This window comes from Perca flavescens, chromosome 1 (assembly GCF_004354835.1).
Source record: "Perca flavescens isolate YP-PL-M2 chromosome 1, PFLA_1.0, whole genome shotgun sequence".
Lineage (NCBI taxonomy): Eukaryota > Metazoa > Chordata > Actinopteri > Perciformes > Percidae > Perca > Perca flavescens.
The window spans coordinates 12,938,516-12,960,862 of NC_041331.1; the positions used below are offsets into that span (position 1 = coordinate 12,938,516).

A 22,347-nucleotide genomic window follows, 5' to 3' on the forward strand; every position below is an offset into this window, starting at 1 on the left:
GTGATTGATTAGTTATGTCTGCTAGGTCGGAAGCGGGAGCTTTCAGCGCGATGCCTCATTCTCGGTGGTGCTACCTGAGAAAAAAACATCGTTGTCTGAGTGGTCATTTCTATCTCGCATTTCCAGGTATGAAAATGAATGTTTATGTGCTTGAACTGTAAGAAATGTGTTAGTGAAATTCTTTGCGCATATTGGTTTTGTTTTAAATGTGTTAGAAGCTGTATATTCATGTTAAGTGCTTAGTGCAATATTACCAGTCTAACGTGACTCCTAGCGGCCATTACAGAGTGGCACAATTGTGTTGCTATTGTTGCAAACTGTTCATTGTAAGTAAGAGACTTTACAGAGAAATGCATGTTTAAATAATGTTTTGTTTATTTAAAGTATATTTAAGAGTGTATATGTAAGCTTTTGTTTATATACTATATACTACTATAAGTATATATATATGTTCACCTGAAAATGAGTAATTGTTTTAACTGTACATACAAATATCTTTTAGCATTTATTTTAAATACAACAATTCGCGGTGGAGCTACTGGAGAGAAAACATCGTTGTCTGAGTGATCATTTCTATCTTGCATTTCCAGGCTGTTACATTTGCATGTAACCCGGGAAAACCAAGACACATACATTTTGTCTGGATTTTATCCGACTATGAGACACCTGAAATTACAGGGCCTGGTTTAATTTAAAAAGGTCTTCACCTCCAAAACGTGGAGGTTGTAGCACTAAAGGTTGAGGCTTTTGTAAAACCCTTTGCACTGAAACCACAATTCTCAGGGCTATTAATTATCATCTGATAAATGCATTCTCCAGTAAGTGCTCAGTGGTAGTGCTGCTTGACCTAAGCCCACCCTCTGATGTGATTAATCATGCCATTGTAATTGATAAACTGGGAAATAGGGTTTGGTATTTCCAGGGCTACGATGGGCTGGTTCTTGTTCGAAAGTGAAAATGTTTAGTCTCCTTTGGTGATTATGCGTCTTCATGCTCCGTCCTGGTTGCCAAAAATGATTTATTTAACCTTTGGCCCGCTGTATTTGTCAGCAACCTTTTCCTTTAACTGCTTTGCCAGCAGTCCTCAGTGCCAACTTGTAGCTGCAAGATACCAGTAGTAAACGACTGTCTAGCTAATGTCAGGAGATAATTGTTCTAAATGTGAGAATCCTGTTGTTTGCTCTAAAGTTATTTCTAGAAAAACTAAATTGTCATTTATAACCCTTTAAGTCCATTTATCAAAGTGAAGAATTATTTAATAAATGTTTAAACCCTTAGCAGCAGGCTACAAATATATTTCAGACATGGATTTACCATCTTAGGCACACTGATTACTCTGGTTTTGTCTTGAGCTTTATGTATTTTTAAGCACTATTTTACATCATCTCTACTCAACTCTAATAATGCCCTGTTTTTACAGTCTAAATTAACACACTGTGTTATTGATTCAGACTGTGCAGAGATCCACTATAAAGTTAGGCCTGATCTTATATGGTGGAATATGAAGCTTAATTTAGCTTCTTTGCAGGGTGACTGACTCAGACCTGCAGTTTTAATGTTACTTACAAAAAATTGTATTGGAAATTCTACTGCTATCTTTCTGTAACTACTGTGAATATATTACTTTTACTAGTTGGCTTTTACTAATGCTACTACTAACACTCTTGCATTAAATAATACTGCTATAACTACTACTGTGGACACAACTACAAATATACATCCTTTTTGCTGCTGCTGCTGCTGCTGCTGCTATGGATTGAAAAATCAACATTTAACCATACATAATAATAGATAATAATACATAATCAGAATCAGCTTTAACGGGCAAGTAATTGTGAACACATACTGCAGGGAATTTGACTCCAGCTTTTTGTTGCTCTTACACACAGAAATGGACATACGACTAAAAACAAGAAAAACAAAGCTGCATGAGGTAAACATTTGACTACTATGCACAGATATAAATTTGCATATAAAAAACTCTATATACATATCCACATGCATAGGCATACATATGTACATACACATACACACATGCAAACCAACAGCTCTATGAGGATTGTAGACAGTAAGATAATAGAGGAATGCAAAAGTGCAAATGGTGCTGGAATAAATGAAGAAATATTAATATAGCTGGTTGCTTGTATATTTGAGGTAGGTGGATATGACGGTATACAGGAAATAATGTATACTACAAAATAAAGTGACTATACACTGCCTGTTTTCCTTACGTTAATATATATCTTTAATACATGTTTGATGACTACTTACAAGATATTTTATTATTATATTAATTATAATAATACGTACGTAATGCAAATACAACTCAAAAGGTTAGATTCAAGCTTTATTGTTACTATTTTCAACAAAACAAAAAAATACTTTTCACTTTTACATTAGAAAAGGGTTTGAGGAGGAGTGCAAACTGATGAGTTTTGAAGATTCATCTCATGTAAACTTTTCCAAATGCTTTATGGCGCAGGACAGACCCCCAACGTTAAACTCTGATAGGCAGGAAGTCTGGTCAAAAACTTACAGCAGGCCAAAAACATTGGTGACAGTTAGGAGACAGGTATACGGGAAAACAGCTGGAACACAAAGCATATACACAACATGGCAACTGGGAGAGGGGAAAGTGGTTTGTATTCATACACTAAAGGGCTTAATGAGGGACGGGTGTGGCTTGATGAGGACATGAGGGACAGGTGTGGCGTGATGAGGACATGAGGGACAGGTGTGGCATGATGAGGACATGAGGGACAGGTGTGCAGGAAGAAGCATAGGTCAGGGGCACGTTCACTCTCAAAACAGTGTGCACCGTTTTGCTATGGTGAAACGCCAGTTCTAGCCTGCTATATTAGGGTGGGCAGGTAGAAAAAAATAGGTGGGCAACTTGGGTGGTTGGTAGCACAAGAGGTTAGAGAAGTGCTTTGAGCTGGAGGATAGAGATGAGGAGAGAAGGGGACCTGGATTGCTGCTGTGGATGCTAGCATTGCTGTAGATGATATTAGCATTGTTTTGTTATAAAGATGTCTAATGGTTATGAGTGCTTGATATTTTTTCTTTGTTGCCTATTACGAATTTAATGCATTCGGTAGTTGAGGCACAAATCCTGATTGCTTACAGTTATCTATATTGGAATGCTCATTCATACAGCATTAGGTCTATAGAACAGAAAACTGTTGATTCCTTTTTTTATGACTTTTTTTGGTCATAACTCCTGCTCCTCTCCATTAACTTTATTCCCTTCCATGAGCACCGGTGGTTAAAAAGGATACGAGAAGCGCTCCTGACACTTTTTTTTTTTTTTTCTTTTACTGTTAATTCATTAGTTGAGTTGTTGGTAACTGGCAGCATGAGTTTGTGATTTCAGAATAAAGCTGACATGTGCACATACTTGTGTCTGTTTCTTGCTGCTTGTGTGCAAGCCTTGTCTGTGGCATAACTGTGCAAAATGCTATAATCACAGGTCTGTTTATGTATGCAGGCTTTTAAACCTTACATCTGTATCTCTTTAACTGAATATCTCGCCTTGCGTTTAACGCAGATGTGTGTTGCAGTAGGAATTAAACTGTGGCAACCAGCACAGTTAATGGGAAACCCTAAATTTCAGAGCACCCTCACTGAAAAGTGGAGCAATTCCATAGCACCAGCAAAATAAAATCTGTGGCAAAAGCCACTGGCACCAAGATGTGATAATTAATTAATACACATTTTGCAGTGCAGTAAAAACAAAGGAAATATAAAATAAGCAGAACCATTATGATGCTTCAACGGTGAGAAACGGATACAGTAGAAAACTAACAATGCATTTTGGCATCTTTTAAACTCCATGCAGAAGCTCAGACATCGGATCGATGGTCTATAACAAGGGATCAAGGCATCGGGATGTTGTTACCGGGCCCTGAAGTGCTCCAGTCTCCCTGGTATGTCAAAAGCTAAGTCATTATATTCACTTCACCTGTATCAAGTTCCTCCACCCTGCTCCTCAAGAGCTACACTAGTCTGCTGCTTTCACTCTGATGCCCCAAGGCAGTGCTGATGCGGTGAAAAGTGCTGTGAAAATGCTTTGGAGAATCCCCACAACTCTCACGATCAATAGGATGAGGGAGGACCCCTCCTCCCCCAAGTCTACACTTTGAGGAGTTAACTTAGGTGAATTTCATTATAACGACAAGCAACAGAGGAGTTTAAAATCAGTTGCAAGAATATTAGCTCTGACCTTTTACTATCATTTCACAGGAACAGTCTGTCCCTAGATGATCTGCATCTGGAGAATTTGTTGGTTAAAGGTCATGTTTGTTAACTTTCACGTATATGAATGTGACATTGTCACTGTGTGGATTAAAGCGAAGCCAAAAAAAAGAAGTAAGAATATATTAAAGTGACCCAGACAGACTCACGCTGAGTGGTGGAACATCCTATAACCTGGGGAAGTGGAAAGTCACCAGGTTTTTAATATTCAAGTGCAACTTCAGAGCTCTAATTGTAAGGATTTGCAGTGTATTTGAAATGAAAACAAGTAATCATTCTTGAATTGTAATGCGTCTTGCACACAGAAAAATAGATAGGCATGAGTGAATTTAGCCTTTTCCTTTCCCTGCTACTTATATCTGGGTGAAATGATAGGGAAGAAAAGGCCTAGTCACTCAAGCTCTGTAGCAGGGACAATTGAATTGTATTTATAGTGTCAAATAATAACATAAATTATCTCAAATATAGTAGGTCTAGACTAATCTATGATTTACAGAGACCCAACAATTCCGCCAAGAGCATGCATTTGGTGCGACAGCGGTGAGGAAAAACATCCTTTTAACAGACAGAAACCTTTAACAGTACCTGTTTGAGGAACCAACGCATCCAAGGAAAACTGTGAAGATAGAAAGCACATGGACTCAGGGTAAGAAGCTCAGTTAGTAAAAGGCATAAATGAATGCATACAGATGGAGAGAGGGAGAAGCTCAGTGTATTAGTTCAAAGCCGATTTAATACCACAGACCCCTACTGTCTGTGTATGCCTCGCTACCCCAGAGTCGCTAAAGTCAGTGCAAAATAGCAAAAAATATTCTTGCAGGTCACGTATCATTTTTTTTTTTAAAGTAATTAATACTTTATTGGTAATAGTGTTCATGTAGATAAACTGTTTTTATTGATTGTAGTTTAATTTGCATAAAAGCTATAGAAAAACTGATACTCAAAAGTGTAAATGATCAGGTGTGTGGGTTAATGGATCTAATCTAAATACCAAAACCAACAATGACAATATCTCCTAACTAGACCACCAACTGTTTATTAATCCACAGCTGAAAATAGTCCCTAACAAATGCACTTTATATTCCTATTTGAGCAATATAGAGACTACTAGCAATATAGAGACTACAGTGCAGCTGTTTTAGGAAACACATAAGCTTTAAAGCAACACTAGAGCACTTTTCCCGCTTCAGTCCCCCTACAGGTTGGAAGCGTAATTGTCCATTACATTACATTATAAGTTTGCCAGATCGGGTAGCGGATCTGTAGTTCGAATGAGACATTAATTGACAATTCCGCTTCCAACCTGTAGGGGGACCGAAGTGCTCTAGTGTTGCTTTAAAAAAAAAAGTCAAACTATTTCTACAATTTAAGAAATCAGTATCTCCATTGTTCGTTTTCACTTATTTGGTCAAAATGTTCCTACAAAAAAGATCAAATCTAATTTATTTGTTTATGTGCCCCTATACAGGGGCATAGTGCAAAATTCTGGGCCCTTTAGAAATGCATTCTCCATGGGCCCCTCCTCGCATCCACACCTATTCATTCAAGCATCTATTTGGCCCTCCTCACATGAGGGCCCTGGGAACTCAGTCCCATTTCCACTCCTAGTCCAACACCCCTGCCCCTACATTTTGGTATACTGATAATGTTGTTACTGATAATTGAACTGGTCCAATATCCTTGTGGACACAGACAAACAATAGTTTGTCTTGTTTATTTGCCAATATGTGGACCAATGTATTGTCTGTAGGTTGTTTTTATGATAGAAGAAAACCAAACTCTTTGCTTGTTTAAAAAGGGCACAATGTCTCCAGCCAATCCAGTCTGCTCGAAGTGATAGTCTTTTTCACACGGTGTAATAATTTCTCCTTTATTTAAAGTGCGCTGGATTTGTAATGAATAAGATCTGCCTGTGTTAAGAGTGACCAAGCAATCCTGACAAATGTATTACTCCACACCTTTTCATAAGCCAAAGGCTTTTCTCACAAGTGCTGTGCTAGATCAAGATGATAGAAGGACTGCAGTTTCTATGGTAGCGCTCAATTGGACCTAATCTTGATGGGGCAATGTGCTGCTTTCTGAAATGTAAACAAAGAGGTGAATTAAAAAGAATCGATTAGACTTTATCAGTCTGTGCCTGTCTATGACATTATGTGCGTTTAGCATTGAACCTATCACTGGGTGGAGCTGACACAGAGCTGTGTTCAAGGTAATAAACCCAGGAAAGTCACAGCAACAATGATAATTGCTGAAAGCATCAAGAAACAAGAATGTGATAATACCTCTTTAACATCATCAGAACTGCTCATAACTGCTCTTTTGATTGTATATGACCTGTTCCTGCTAATGTCTTCTTTAAAGCCCCCTAAAACCTGGTTTTAAATCTTAAAAGCATGTTTGGTTATGTTGAAAAGCTGGCAAGATTTAAAAATTAGCATCTCCTCTGGGTTCCGTCTAAGCCCCCCCGCCCTCGGGGCTCCGACCCACACAGACGTGCAGGGGCACCGCTGCATCTCTGCTTCATAGCAGAGCGGATGTCTCATTCACCGTTAGGCAAACATCTAATATTATCATACTGAATGTTTAAAGCAAACATAACTACCGTTAGCGAAGTGGCGACGACGCCATTGATCTCAGGCTCGTACATGGGAGGGGTAGAGTATGCACAGCGGGGAAAGGAGACATTTCATTGGTTCTTTTCAAGCAGACCGCGAGGCAGTAATTGGGGGGGCATTTTTTACAGGATTAGAGCAGCTACAGATGACCAATATTTTGCTCTTTTTCTCAGAGCCCATAAGTAATTTGTTGCTGTTGACCATTTTTGCATATTGGAAATGGTTAGCTACCCGGCCTTTAAGCATTTCTTTATTACATTAATTATTATTAATAAGCAGCAATCAAAGATAAAAACCTGTTTAGCTGTTTACGCTCTAAAAAACTAAGTTCTTGGGCTTCATCAGGACTGTGTGACAACTGTCAAATGATTTTGACATTTTCCAACTGAGCCTGCCTCTGTCAAACCAGTAAGAGGAGCACAGAGAAAAATAAAATATACAGAAATAGTTGATGTGAAATAACATAAACTCATATAACTGTCAAAAATAATCTGTTCATGTTGGATCCTATTCCTCGAGGTAAGAAACTGATTGTTTTCTGGACCTTCCTGACTTATTGGTGGCATCTGTGGTTACTGGAGTTATTGCCAAGTTCATTTTAGCAATACAGGTCCTCAAGTTCATCATGTTTATTTAATCCTCCTGTTCTCCTTGGCCACTAGCAACTGCGTGGAGGAGGGATGGGGGCGCGTGCACGATCACGTAAGGCTTGTATCATGTTGACTACAGTGTTGTTGTCATTACTGATAATTCCTCATGGGGGAGACAGAAACTACGCACTATGGGCCCTATTTTAATGATCTGAAACGCAAGTATCAAACGTGAAACGCAAGTAGCTTTGTGGGCGAATCTCGGGCGCTGTTGCTATTATATCGGCGGGATAAATGACTCTTGCGCCCGACGCAAATCTTAAATGGGTTGGTCTGAAGTAGCTAGGTGTGGTTTGGGCGTACGTGCAATAAACCAATCAGAGCGTCATCTCACATTCCCTTTAAGAGCAGGTGCGCTGGTTCCATGGCGGATTGCTATTATGACGGCGGATTTGCCTGGCGGGAGCTGTCTGAGATGCGTCAAAGTAACAAATGCCCGTCTTGACCGGGTGACGATGTTGCTGCGGCGTCTCGTGCGCATCTCCTCATGTCTGGAGAGGATTGCTGCAGCCATGGAGGCTCCAAACGCACCACCTGCCCCTGTTGTGCCTCTTCCTCCTCCCCCCCACTCCATCTCCGTCCACCCGCTCCAGGAGTGCATTGCCACTCCCGGACCAGATCCCGCCGGAATGTCCAATCCCGCCATAGTTCAACATCACGTCTCCCTAGGTCCTCAAATATTTCCTCATTTATGTCATCAACACATCCATGATTCCATGGAAATGTTGTGTAAAACACAACAAGCCACAAAGAATGCTGCAACTTTTTGAGGACTGTACTGTAAAGTGCCTCCTGATCTATCCAAACACCTGAAGCACATTTTTCTTTGTAATTATGTATGGTTGCAAAAATGCAAAAATGGGAACTGCTGCGTGTAGATGAGAGAAGCAAGGTGTATGCGCGTTGTGCACACGCTACATTATGGCCAAGCATGCGCCCCTAAAACAGCATCTGAATAACATGCCACTGACTTTAGACTAGCGCCACTGACTTTAGACCAGGTTTTTCTGGTCTGTGGCTGAATTGTTTTCTGAAACTGCAAAATAGCACCAGGGAACGTTTGCGCCTGAACACGCCTCCTCTTTTCGCTGAACGCAAATACATTCCCTAATTTACCGACGTGCATCTGTGGAAAGAAAAGTCCGCTGTGCGTCGGGTGCAAAATAGGAATGATACATGCGTCGGTGTACAAAGGCAATTGCGCTGTGTGCAAGATAGGGCCCTATAGCTTTAACTTTAATGTGTAATCAACATGAAGAATGGCAAGTGTTTCGGTATGAACTTCACCAACTAAGTCTTATATTATATTATAGTATATATTATAGTAATTGTGCGCACACAAACTCAATCATGCGCACATTCACACACATTGACAAAGAAATAGTCCTCAGTTAACCCAGGAACACTTCTGAACCACAATACTTATTATTTAATTAACTCCGCTTTTCATTCACACTACATGTTTATCCAGCATGACAACCTTTAAGACAAGATCCTTGCCAGCTGGAGGGCTGCACATCTTGTTGATTCGAATGAAGGAGTCTATTTGTTGTTTTAACAGTCACTACAGTGGAAAACAACCACCTCAGGTTTTTTTTATTTTCAGCTGAATCTCAAATTAACAACAACCAGTCTGTTTCCCAGTGCAGCTTACTAATAACAACCAGAGATGTGCATCATTAATTCATGAGTGGTGGGGGTGGCAGTTGAGCTGTGTTGATGCCTCAGAGGAGGATAATTAAACAGATAGAGCTGTTTCCATGCAGTAAAACACGCTTGCAGTGCGGTGCCATGGGAGACAAGATGCGCCTGTTGATGCTCATGAGAGCCTTATAATTTAATACAAACCTGAAACTCACATGTATGTTGACTCTGAGCTTCAAAGAGCCCAAGAGATTGGGGTCAAATATGTCTTCCTCTTGGTTGTTTTGACAGAAAACCTGCTCTCAACTTGGGTGATCACACGTGATCTCCTTGAGGATGCTTGCTCAAAAACCAAAGAGCATATTTAGCCTGCTGTTCATTTACTGATATTTCTATTTACATTTGAAGCATCTGCACATATTGGCAGAGGTCTGACGTAACTAAGTACACTCCAGCATTGGACCAAATTACAAAAATGAAGTGCTGGCCCTTTTCTAGAGTATTTCTACTTTTGGAGAATTTATACGACATGCATGCTGGGTCAGTCCTGCCATTGACGTAGACACTGACATAAGTGGAGTTGGTCTCCGAGCGTCAGACTATTGCTGCCCACTGCTCCTAATTAGTTAGGATAGTCCATCCTAACTAATTAGGAGCAGAGAATACATTCCTCGTATGTATAAATGTACTTGGCAAATAAAGGAAATATAATGTGTCACAAATATTTAGAGGGGGGAAAAAGGCATTAAGCCTTTGATGCATTTGGAGCAGTTAGACCAGCAATACTTCTGACCAGTTTAAGCAGTGATGACGTAGAACATGATTTCTGGTAACATAGACAGAGGAAACATTCTTCGCAATGAATTATTCACAATTCATACTTACTTACTTAGATACATAATTTATACTAAAAACTATGTTGTATTTCTTTTCTATAGCTAATTTGCAATTTGAATAATAGGACTAAATAATTTGACCACTATTCAGTTCATACTCTACTTTTAACTTAAATTGTATGTGCTCCTTCTTTATTTTGTTTCATGAAGTCTTCACGTTTTAAGTTTCTTTCATTACCACATGGCTACGTGGCTGCATCCTTGATGAGTGAAACATTTCTAAATACTGCATGTTTAAATATACTCAACATCCAGCAGATGGGGCATAATGATTTGCTGCCCCTTAGGACAAAAGCAAATTTGTCCTTGCATCTGCAGGGTTTGAAAGCGGTGTTGTGTCAATACCAATGACTAAAGAATTCATTTGCCAGATCCTGGATTACTGGCTTTCAAAACTCACTTGCTGGCCTGAACTCTGCTTTAGGACAAAAACTATTAACTACAACAATCCCAACCTTCCACTGTCATTTTCAGCTGTTCAGCAATGGAGGACAGTGCTGTAGTGAACAACTAGCTTCATATCTTTTTAGAAACAAAAATGCAATACAGATAACAACATTTTGTTAATTATATTATGCATTTTTTCTTGATATTTATGTTGAATTTGTGTTTGAATTAGCTAGCTCTTACTTGGTTTAATTAATGTGAAAATTAGACTTTGTTTGTGCCAATAAAAAGCCAGTAGTAGCAGTGTAGCAGTAGAGGTAGGGAGAGGTGGTGCCAGAGATTTGTGTTAGACAATAAGCTCTGTTAGTGATGTAGTGCAGCAATTATTCCTGCTCATCTGTAGAGATTAATTTAGATAGATATAGAAAACCTGTACAATATAATGTAGCCCAGCCTTACAGCAAAGACCTGTGTAAAGCTAAAAATATTCATCATTTGTAAGATTGTGACTAAGACTAATACTAAAATGTTGTGTTGGACTGCTTTAAAGGGGTGATAGAATGATTATATGGGGTATTTCACACTGTTCCTTAAGGTCTCCTAATGGGGTATGTAACATTGGTTGGGCTGAAAATGGCCTGGTTGATATTTTATTGGCCCTTATGCATCCCTGTGTTTTGGCCCTATTTGTAACAAGAGCTTTTCTTCCAAATATGGTATGGTCATGAATATTTAGATGAGCTGCGCGCTGATTGGTTGAGCGAATTGCCATACGCACACATTAGAGACGCGCGCTGATTGGTTGAGCGAATTGCCATACGCACACATTAGAGACGCGCACTGATTGGTTGAGCGAATTGCCATACGCACACATTAGAGACACGCGCTGATTGGTTGAGCGAATCCCCCATACACACACATTAGAGACGCGACAGAATCTCATATTCCAGACACTGCAATGTTTCGTTACCAAATTTACTTCTGAAACTGTTTTATGCGAGAAATCAACTATATAAAGCTCAAATCTGGGCCGTTTTACAAAAATGTATGGCTAATGCCAAATTTGGTAAGACATGTCGGACTTTACACACAGTCTGACGAGAAAGCGGCAGCCTTCTGGGCTCCATACCCAGCGTAAAGTCACCCTTTGTGGATTATTGCACTATAATATATTTATAGTTTGAATTTCGTCACAGCACTGATATCACAGCTACCCCAAGGTCTTACAAAGCTAACATTGTGTCCAATTTGAATTTAAGGTATTTTTATGAACTCAGGGTCTTGTTACGAGGTGCAGCTAGCTAACTAGCTATATGTCCCATTCAATACAATGGGGAAATATCGCAGCTAGCTAGCTACACTTTCGGCATTACTATAATATATTTACAGTTTGAATTTCGTACGACCAATCACAACAATACACAGGGTGACGTATCCAGAGCCCCATACGCTTAGCACCAGCGGAGCTAACTGGTAGATTAAACTGTCGTCATCTGTTTAGCTCGCCTCTAGCCCGCCTATATCAGATACACCAACGTGATTGGTGCAGCTCGGCTACAGGGGCATAGTTAACGAGCATCATTACTCAATGCCAGAGTGACTCGCTGAGCAAATTCAAATTCTGTTTTTGCGAGAACTCTGGATTTCCAGGATAGTACTTTCCTGCAAATAAAAACAATCTTGTGGTTGTATTTCCATATGAAGAGCTTGTTCCCACTTCTGTCCTAAATAGTCCGTAGTTACCATTGAGCTCGCAATAAGGGCACTATAAATCTTTAAGATAAGTTTATCCTTGTTCTTTTCCTATTGTTAATTATGACATCAATTGTTGATGGCTCAGCTTCTTGCGAAGAGTTGTGCTCTGACTTGACTAGGTGCCTTATTTGAAAATATCTAAACAAATGGGAAGAAGGAACTCTATATTTATGCTTAAGTTCAGTGAATGAAAGTGCAAAATTTCCCTTATACCTTTATCATACTAAAATTTAAAGGTATCATCCACACAGCAGGAAAGACCTGGGGGGAATTTCAGGTAGAAGGTTTAACAAACTCTGAGTCTAACCCTGACGTCTGAGTTGGTTTACCCTGAGATGGGAAACTCTTGAGTTTTCGGTTTCAGAACAGCTGATATGAGTTGGTTCAATCAACTCGGAGTAGGTTCATGCGCGTGCACCACCACAATAAAAAGGCAGCATGAATGGAGCCATGATTCTACGATTCACCATGGTAACAACCACAAACAAACGGGTTGGCGGAAATACTCATGCGCACATGGCGCTGCAAAAGAGAGAGAATTTGCGTGGGAGAAACTTTCTGCTAGAGTAAATGCGTATATTCCAATATAGTGTATATCATATTTAATCATAAGTATAGCCTAATATTACTGGTGAAATGGTCTTCAACCTAAAATCTATTTCATTTAGGTGCAATCCTGCATGCGAAAAAGTCCTAGTCCTACTTATCCCATTCTGACGCTGCAGCACCATCATTATCAGAATTATAATCCATAATCTTTTATTTCAAAGGGTTTACATCATTCACCTGCTACTGTGGAACTCCTTTTAAAAACGTTTATAACACGTTTCGGAGCGAGTCACACTCTTCTGACGGCGCAGTGGCTTTACTAATATGCTCCGCATCACCAGTGTTGTAAAGACAAATGTCGATGGCAAAAAAACGTAATGCGACACAAATAATTTGCTGGGATTTAAGAGCATAGATGGGCGACGTTAGTGATGAGGACGGATAAGGTTATGTAGGCTACATAACTGATCGACTGGGAAGAAAAACGATACCGCTCAAATAGGAAGTTACCTAAAAATTAAAATGTCGGGGCTTCAATATCATCTCCCGACGTATGTTTAACTCTCTGTGAAGTAAAGCAGCTTCTTCATCCATGGGATCGTAGACAAAAGGAAATGCCATGTTTTGAGAAATAAAATGTTTTATAGTCTGCCTAACATGGTTAAAAAACCAACATATTTTTTTTGATTCATGCCGATAACAAACTGCGCTAAAATGCGCCTGATCCAGACTGAATGAATGAATGAGGAAATGAGAGAGTGCTGTGTCAGAGGAAGGAGACTGAGAGAAACTCGAGGTTTCTTGAAAAAAACATGCTGGCGACCAGGTTAGGTTCACAGGCTCAGTTACCATAGTAACTGACTCAGAGGTGAAATTACCTCTCTTTCTGAAACAGAAAACCCAGAGTTTCCCTCATCTCAGGGTTAACAAACTCAGAGTTTTCACTAAATCTGCTTTCTGAAATACCACCCTGGATTTCTCTGAATTAGGGAGAAAGGGGAAAGGGTATTTTTGTAGCCTAACAATTTATGAGACAATTTCCAAATATGGAGGCTAATCAGTTTAACAGGATTTTGAGTGATTTTCCTTGAAATCAATGTGTGGTAAACGTTCCAAGTTATATATACAAATGTGCAAGGATTGTATTATTTTCCATGAACATGAAGTGTTTAAAAACCATGATCTAAGCTGTGTAAGATGAGATGGAATAAAATAATAATCAAAGTTAGGAAACCTCAGGCCACCAGAGTCATACGGTGAATACAAAACTTTTTCATTTCATTTAAAGACAAATGTTGTAATCTGGCAAGAAGGGTCGAATGATTGCAGGCAGTGCGGCATCGAGACGGTGGAAACCCTTAATGTTTTAGGGTGTCAAGAGGCGGGCAGCCAGGAGCCCCAGAACATGGAAGGTTTAACAAGGATATGCATTGTGTCAGAGCAGTTGCTGAGGTGTTTTCAAGCCTGCTAAATTTCTAGTGGCTCCCCGGCTGAAAGCTTTAATTCCAAAACATTTGCACCATACGTTTCCTGGTTGTAATGATGGGTTCCTGTCACCTGTGTTTAATAATGAGCCGATGTATCAATTGGCCTGGAGAAGAACTGAGTCGTCCCACTCCACAGTACACTGTTAACACGTCTGCGATTGGTTACTGGTGTGAAGTGAGTTTAAGGGGGTGCTCATTGTGGACAAGAGGAGAGGTAATGTTTGGAGAATATGTTGTCATGTGGGTCAAGAGTCCTTTGAATTATGAAAATGCATTTTTAATGATTCATTTGAAGCTTAAGCGTTGCTAATAAGTTGAGCTGACAGATAATCGACTGAGTTGGTAAGGAACATGTTGAGAGACTCTTCTGCAGATTGATTGTTGCAGAGGAAACCTGAAGCTGGCAAATATGGGGTGCAGTGGTGCATTGATGAATTAGATGTGCCACAAAGCATTATTTTTCTCTGATGTGTTTCAAAGCAATAGGTTTAGAGGTACTTTGTCATCGCTGTCTTGCACCAAGAGAAACTCATAGAAAAATATTTCCTCAGTACAACTCAAAATTTGATGGAGAATCGACTGGAACAAGGTTCTGAGGTGGACTCGAGTTTTGCATTCTCATTCAGAGACCTAATGGACATGAAATAGGGTAAAATAATTCAATTATTTATTGTTTTACCTTACGTTTTTAGATAACCTAATCAAAGCAGCTCCTGAACAAAAGAGTGGATTTGTCCGTGAACAGTTCTGCTTCTCTAAACTGTCATACAAAAAGTAATTCAAAGGATTATTTAATGGTAGGTCTGTACCTACCATTAAATAATCCTTTGAATCTTTGGAGTCCTTGGAACTTTAAAAACATTACATAAGAATCAGTAGCCTTAGATTTGTTACTTCTATTTGTGGTCCACTAAGGGCGCTGCCCCTACTTCTGTTCATATATATTAATGAAAATAGTTGTTGTGTGTGCATAGAAATTTCAGTTTTTACTCTCAAATAAACATGCATTATTACAGTAGTCTACAATGCCTAATAAAAGGCACTGCCTACAGTCTTTATCTGCATGGGCGTACTGTTCTCAGCCCAATGGCAGTATTTGTGTAATAGGTTTGGTGGCCCTTTCTATCTAGTCAGACCAGCTAGTAGCAACGAAGGCTAATACAGCATACATTTTATGAACCTAAAAATATAAGGTTATTCCCTGGGAACGCAACCTTTGTGCCATCGACACCGCCGACACCGCCGACACCGCCTTGGCCAGGCAGCGGTGACGCACGGAGGTTCAGAGAGCCATGGATGACAACATGCAGGCAGGCAGACACATCACCAACAGTATGATAATAACATGCAAAACACAAGATTTACTCTCAGTGGGTTTTGTGACATGAGAAGGCGGAGGGTCACGAGACAGATGGAGACAGCAAAATGCAACTGAAGGCTACTTTTTTGTAGCTTGCTAACTAGCCTATGTTATTTATTTTGTAAGGAGGGCTATAAATCAGTGACAGCGGAGAAACTCGCTAGCACTAGTGCTGCTGTAACTCAGCAACCCCTAATGGTCACTCTTCATGCACGTCTTAGCGGCCCCCGTGAGAGTCTCCCAAAGCGATCCTGCTGTATAAGCTAAGTATACTTATTTTTCTTTGCTGAGGAAGTAGTTGTTTGCAGTTTTTTCGGTGGACTTGCTATATTAAGAGAAGAGGCAGAGTTTCAACATGACGGGAGTATTTAGCCTGGCCAAATCCGATCATATGCTGATCACAATGTGTTGCATTTACACCTTTTCCTTATGCAGATAAGATATGCAGTTACAGATTTATTTTTCATACTGGATGTAAATGTGATAATAATGCCAGAATGAGCAACAAAAACCACCAGTGTGTTTAATAAAAAAAAAAAAAAAAATAGCAAGTATAGTATATGCTGCAAAAAGAGTAGTGAGTCTTTTCTTATTTGTGGCTCTCCATTACAGCACTATCTAATCTTTCTTCCATCTAGTCCTGAAACTTTTTAATGGAGTTAACTGTGAAACTGTGCAGTGCGTACTGTAGGGAATGTACACTCTTACAGCGCAGTCTAATTCCTCATGGAGGAAGTGTGATGGAGGGTGATGCAGAGAGCACTGCAAAGCCTGATTAGGTAGCATTATAATGGGCTTTTAATTTAAGTCTGGGCTTATTAGATGTCAAACACAAAAGGATTGAATGGATTTTCGAGATGAGTTGAGTTAACCTGCTGTCAGGCAAGCATCACACCTTTTCCATTGCTATTCTCAGCCGCTGAGGTGCCGCAGATGCTATGGGAACCTGCACCCTGATTAAAAAGAAACACCAAGCCTAGTGTCGCACAAAAAGTCAAACTGTTGTTGATCCCAGAATAAAACGGGAACCGTTGCTGCGTGACACACGTGCCTTCAAAACTTTGAAGTCTTGTTAGCTATTAAAGCTCAGAGTTGTTGATCAGTTCATAGCTGTACACATACTGTTCAAGATTCCTTAGTCTCTGCTGCAGCTCTCACATCACGTTGATCTCAACTTGACGCCCGTGCAATGCATATTTAAAGTGCATTGTACTAGACCGTGTCATGGCAGCTTGACAGTGAATATAGACAATAAAAGATGGCTGAGAAAGAGCATGTTTGATGACAGTCAAGGTGGAGTCGTGTGTGTGTGTGTGTGTGTGTGTGTGTGTGTGTGTGTGTGTGTGTGTGTGTGTGTGTGTGAGAGAGAGAGAGGCTATGAACTATGAAACAGAATAAGTGATGAACAGGTTCTGCCTGCCTTCTACCCTCCACAGAAATACAAATGTACAGTGTTTGTCTTCACTGACGTGTTAATACAATCCTAATGTCCTCAAACTGGAGTCATCAGTGACAATTAGTGATGGCATTACTGCAATATAATGAAAATTAATTTACATCTTATGGGTAAGTGATGACTTAAATTGAAAATGTAATGATCTGTCAACAGTATTTCATGGCCAGAATATAAAAATAGAGTTCATCAGAGAAAGTCTTGGTTTTAATGTGTATGGTCCACACATGGGTGTGTTTTTTCTGTGCACGCTGGTTTCCGGATTTTGATCTGTTTTTTGAAGTATTGTATGCTGGATTCATATAATTCATTTAAACATTAGATCCTGCTTTTTAGCACTTATCATGGCACCTAGCTGCAGTGTTGTGCCTGAACGCGTTCATTGAACGATAGTTCATGAACTCGTTCATATTTTTGGGCAAACGTGAACTGAACGTACTGTATTACTGCCTGATGAACGTTACTATGAACTCGTTTATTCTGGTGTCTGTGAACAGCACGCTCTCTCTGTTTAACTTCGTTCAATAGGGTGCCAGATTTCTATAGAGCCTTCCAGGCGAAAACCCGGCTAAAACACACCGTAAACAGGCCTTAATATGTAGCGGAAAAAACACCCAATCTGGCAACACCAGCCACCAGTGTCGCACCGCCGCATGCATCATCAAAACAAAAAGCAGCGTGGAGCCGACAAAGCAGCAAGGAGGCGTCGTATGATCATTTAAACAAGTTTTATGACAAGGTCGGTGAGGATGGGAAAAATCTTACATTTCTGTGCAAACTTTGCCCGCCGGCTTTCAAAAATAAAATCTGCACTTCAGTCACATCCACAGCAAACCTGAAACGGCGCATTGAACTGATTGGATATGAAGATGATATCTGACGCATAGTTTCAGTGCAAAATAATTGCTGTCTGTGGTTCTATATGGGCTGTAGCAATAATTTTGAAAAATAATAGCTCACAGCAACATATGGAAAAAAAGAACTTTTTTGGAACTGTGAACTTAGTTCAAAATTTTGAAGTATGAACTGAACTGAACTAGTTCATTTTAAAATTTGTGAACTGAACTTTGAACTAGTTCATGTACCCAGCACTGCCTAGCTGAGTACCGGTCCAGGTTTCTGTCCATTCTCTGCCATGGGTGCAGCTGGTTCCTTAAAGGCATAACATAGGGATGTTAAAATCAATACAATAATAAAATGGATAGTGCAAATTCCTTTTAACCATGGTTTAACCCTGCAGATAAGGAATACTACGGTCTGCTTAAAATAATTTGCATCGCAACTACGTAAGGGATCATTTAGAGCGAGCCATGTGATGCTTTCAGCATATTTTTTGAGCATATAGTACCCTGGGCCCTATGTGGGTGTGTAACCCCCAGCCATTAACAGTACGCAGGTTGTGCAGATTGATCTCATTACCAACCGCCGCTCTGCCCCTCAGCTTCTCATACCGACGCACAAGTTAAACTGACACAGACACACACAGAAACAGACAGGATTAACACTAGAACGGCCATGACGGTGATTTTGACCATTTTTGCTGAATAAAAAAAACGCAGCAGATGCCAAAACGGAGGCAGTGCCAGGTTAGGTTATAGCTAAATGTTAAAATAAGATACTTTTAATTGTTATTTGGCTGCTATGAGTTAAGTTGAATGAATTTCCACACCCTATTTTTCGGGATATGAATGTATGAAATAATTACGGTTTAATTTTGAAACACGTATTACTACTCAAATGTATAATTAAACTTGTTAAAATGTACATTTCGGTGTTATTACCATTTTCTAAAGATAGCCTAACACAATACATAATAGAATATCGCAATTACTTAACTTCTAGTGTTAAGCTTTAGAGGTTGTGTGTGTGTGTGTGTGTGTGTGTGTGTGTGTGTGTGTGTGTGTGTGTGTGTGTGCTTGTGTGTGTGTGTCTGTGTGTGTGTTTATTTGTGCTCCGGAACATAACCACTATAAAATCAGAATCAGAATAGAATGTTGTAATCCTCTGATTCACTGCTTTGTTCAGCGCTTTACCTTTACCCTCTCTCTCTCTCTCTCTCTCTCTCTCTCTCTCTCTGGCTTTTGAGTCGGGGAGGAGAGGCCAACTTTGAACGCTGTGTTTACAAACAGTAAGCGATACTTACTAGTTTATACCTTTACAACATTTTTTTTTATTGTTTTTACAAGCACTTTGTAACTTTGTTCAGAAAAATGCTGTATGAAAAAAAAAAGCTTTTATTATTACATGCTGAAATGAAAGGTAAACTCTAACAAATAAAACACATTGTTACTAAATGCTGTACATTCTAGTTATAAGTGCAGCAGTCCATGCAACCAGCAACCAAAGTGGGCTTATCCTCAACTGTTGAATGTATTCTGTAGAAATATGACATTTTCTGGATGCGGAGGAGTCAAAGAGACGCCTGCTCATATGATCAGAGGCCTGGATAATATTAGAATCACATATGCAGGGATATGAGTAACCAGGATTCTCTATGCTCCGTGTATAAAAACCTCAACATGATCAAAATCTGGAAACTAGTGAGGAGTAACTCCACACTAGAGGTGCTCCATCTATTAAATATACCTTCATTTACTGCACCATATGTACTGTGCAGGGCAGTGCTGAAGAAATGTCATTCAACAGAAAATTAACAAACATTGTTTATTCCATTTGTCAAGAAAATATCTCACTTGTTCCAGTTTCTCACTCAAGATTTGAAATAAAATAATGATAATGATTTCATTTCATTACACTCTGGGAAACTGTGATGGACACTTTTCACAATTTTCTGAGATATAAAGATTGGTTGGCAGATTGATTAATAATAAAGAACGCCATTAGTGGCAGCCCTAGTACTGTTAATTGACTCATTCTGTGTTCCGTTTAGCCATAGAGCTAATTCACACACATTGAATAACTTCAGCTATTGTTGTTTTCAGACTTCATAATCATGTGTGGGGTTATTATTATGGGGAGCACAGCAGGAATATGTATTCCAATCAAAAAACTAATAGCATCCTAATTTTGCTGAATTCAAACAAATAAATTCCAGTCATGCTTCGTGAATATTTTCTTTTTCTGTTGTTTTGTTTTTGCTGTTAAAGCATTGCGTCTCACAACTAAACCGCCCGCAAATTGCAGTTCAAAACAGAAGCACCTTGACCATCTTTACTTTCATAAAAGCACCTTTGCAGGCGCATCTGCCTGAAAATTGATTGGACAGTAAAATGTGTGGAGGGGAAAACATGAATGTATTGATTGCCTCTGCACACTACAATAATAAATTGGCTATGTATTCCCAAGCGGTTTGAACATGTACACAGAGTGGTTTGAAGTATGTTTTGGATTAAATAATTAGCCAAGGTCAGCCTCTGTTTTATGTCATAATTCACTGTTCAGATGAAATGAGACGGCAACAACAACTAAAGCAGCAATTCTCTCTTTGCTCTCACATCCACAGCAGGTTTACATTCTGGTCAGCCCAATTCTTTTTCTTTATGATGGACCATTCAGGTGTGATAGCTTGAAAATTGTGAACTCGTAAAAATAGTGTCTCTGGCAGTATTAAAGCATTACCCCACTGCTGAAGGAGAGTTTCAGATTTTTACATTCCAGCTCACATTTCACCTTTAATTTCCATTAACAATCAGCTGCTGGGCTTAAAGGCAATTGCTTGCTTTAATTTTGGAAATTTAATGAAAGATGACATGATATCAAAGACTCTGGAATCCATTTTCATGATATGTGCACAGTGGATTGGTTTTGCTGTGTGAAAACCTTCTGACTACATTTCTTTTTTTTTATGATTTTCATGTCTTCACTTCATTTGAATCCTCAAATTAATTCCTCTGTGATGACTCTCCAGCCTCTTTGGCTTGTTGAACCATGTCAAAACTCATTCAGATATTTCAACTATACATTGTCATCATGGTGAAAACAAGGCTATTTGTCTAAGTTAAAGAAAAACTGACATTTTAAGATGCTCAGTCTCTTCTTATTGTATGCTAATGCTGTTCCCTTTGTTTATCTCAGCTGCTTTTCATTGTCAAACCTTTAAAATGCAGTATCTCTCTTTAAGTATGTATAGCAAGACTGAAAAATATCTGCACAGCCTTTGGGTGTGACTGTGGATTCCCAGCAGCGGACCTTTGTTGATATGGAGGTCACAGAGCTAAAGAAATCTCATCTAAATGCGTCCACAACAAATGCAAATGCTTTTCTAGAATTAAATGGCTCTTTACAGTCTGATCTCCATTAGACTAGATTTGTTTATTTGCTTTTTTGTGGGAAGAAATGTTTAAAAATGTGATTCTTTAATGTGATTCCTGTTGCTGCGGTCCGAGCAAACGACACGTCAAGGAGGCTTAACGGGGAATCAGAGGTTTTGATCATTGAAGCAGGGGCCATAACTCCTTCTGTAGATGTGTATGTGCAAGTCCCAAAGCTGCTGGGGGGATAACACAAAGTCAGATAAAAAACAAACAACCACAGCTCTCTGTGATGTGAAGACATGAATCATCCATTCACCATTCACGATGCGATGGCCACAAACATCTTATCTGTATTTGATCAAAGGGTATGGTCTATTGGAAAACAGACATGCATGTAAATATAACAACCCACAAGTCAATCCAATTTCAGTTTGTTTCTGATGCCACTGACCAAGCGTCAGTATTTGACGAGTCGGGATTGAGAACGGGTTGACAGTTCGTTGTGAACGAGAGCACAGTGTTTATTTTTGCCAATACCCGGAAATACAGAAGGCACGCAGGAGTATAAACTGTACAGTATTTATTTATATGGTAAAAGCCGTCTGATTTTAGGTTGCCAACCTAAGGGTCAGGGGTCTCACAAGACAAGTATGAGTGATGAAGTTGATTATCAGTGTAGCAAAGCAGAAAAAAACAAACATGTCTACAGAGACTGTCCTCCCCGAAAAATGCCCCCATAGGTACAAGCAAAAATTACGACCCATATTTACGTTTTATTGTTAGGCGGCGCCCTCTAGTGGCCGTAATAATTATGACAGGAGCATAGCAGGAAGTCATGTAATGTGGTTTTAAGACCCAGAAAGTCCGTTAACAAAGAAACACCTGACTTTCACCCAGGTGACTGGTGTTCATGTACCATTTGAAAAGAAAAGTAAACAGACTGATGTAGTGATTTTAACCCAAACCACAAACTTTTTTTACACTTAACCGAGAAGTTTTTGTACCTAAATCCAACCAAACTGTGACTGTTTCACGTTTAGATATGAGCAGTGCTTAATTTGTAAGCGCAGAGAGGGGGGGGGA

General features: G+C 39.5%; 1 long non-coding RNA gene across 1 annotated transcript in view; it reads left to right on the plus strand.

Annotated features, from left to right (window-relative positions):
• Positions 1-40: 40 nt before the first annotated feature.
• LOC114559612 (uncharacterized) overlaps positions 41-22,347 on the plus strand; it is a 49,991-nt gene continuing 27,684 nt past the window's right edge. Inside the window, exons 1-2 of the long non-coding RNA XR_003693131.1 lie at positions 41-126; positions 3,839-3,926. This is a non-coding gene — a long non-coding RNA (uncharacterized LOC114559612). The remainder of the gene's footprint in view (positions 127-3,838; positions 3,927-22,347) is intronic.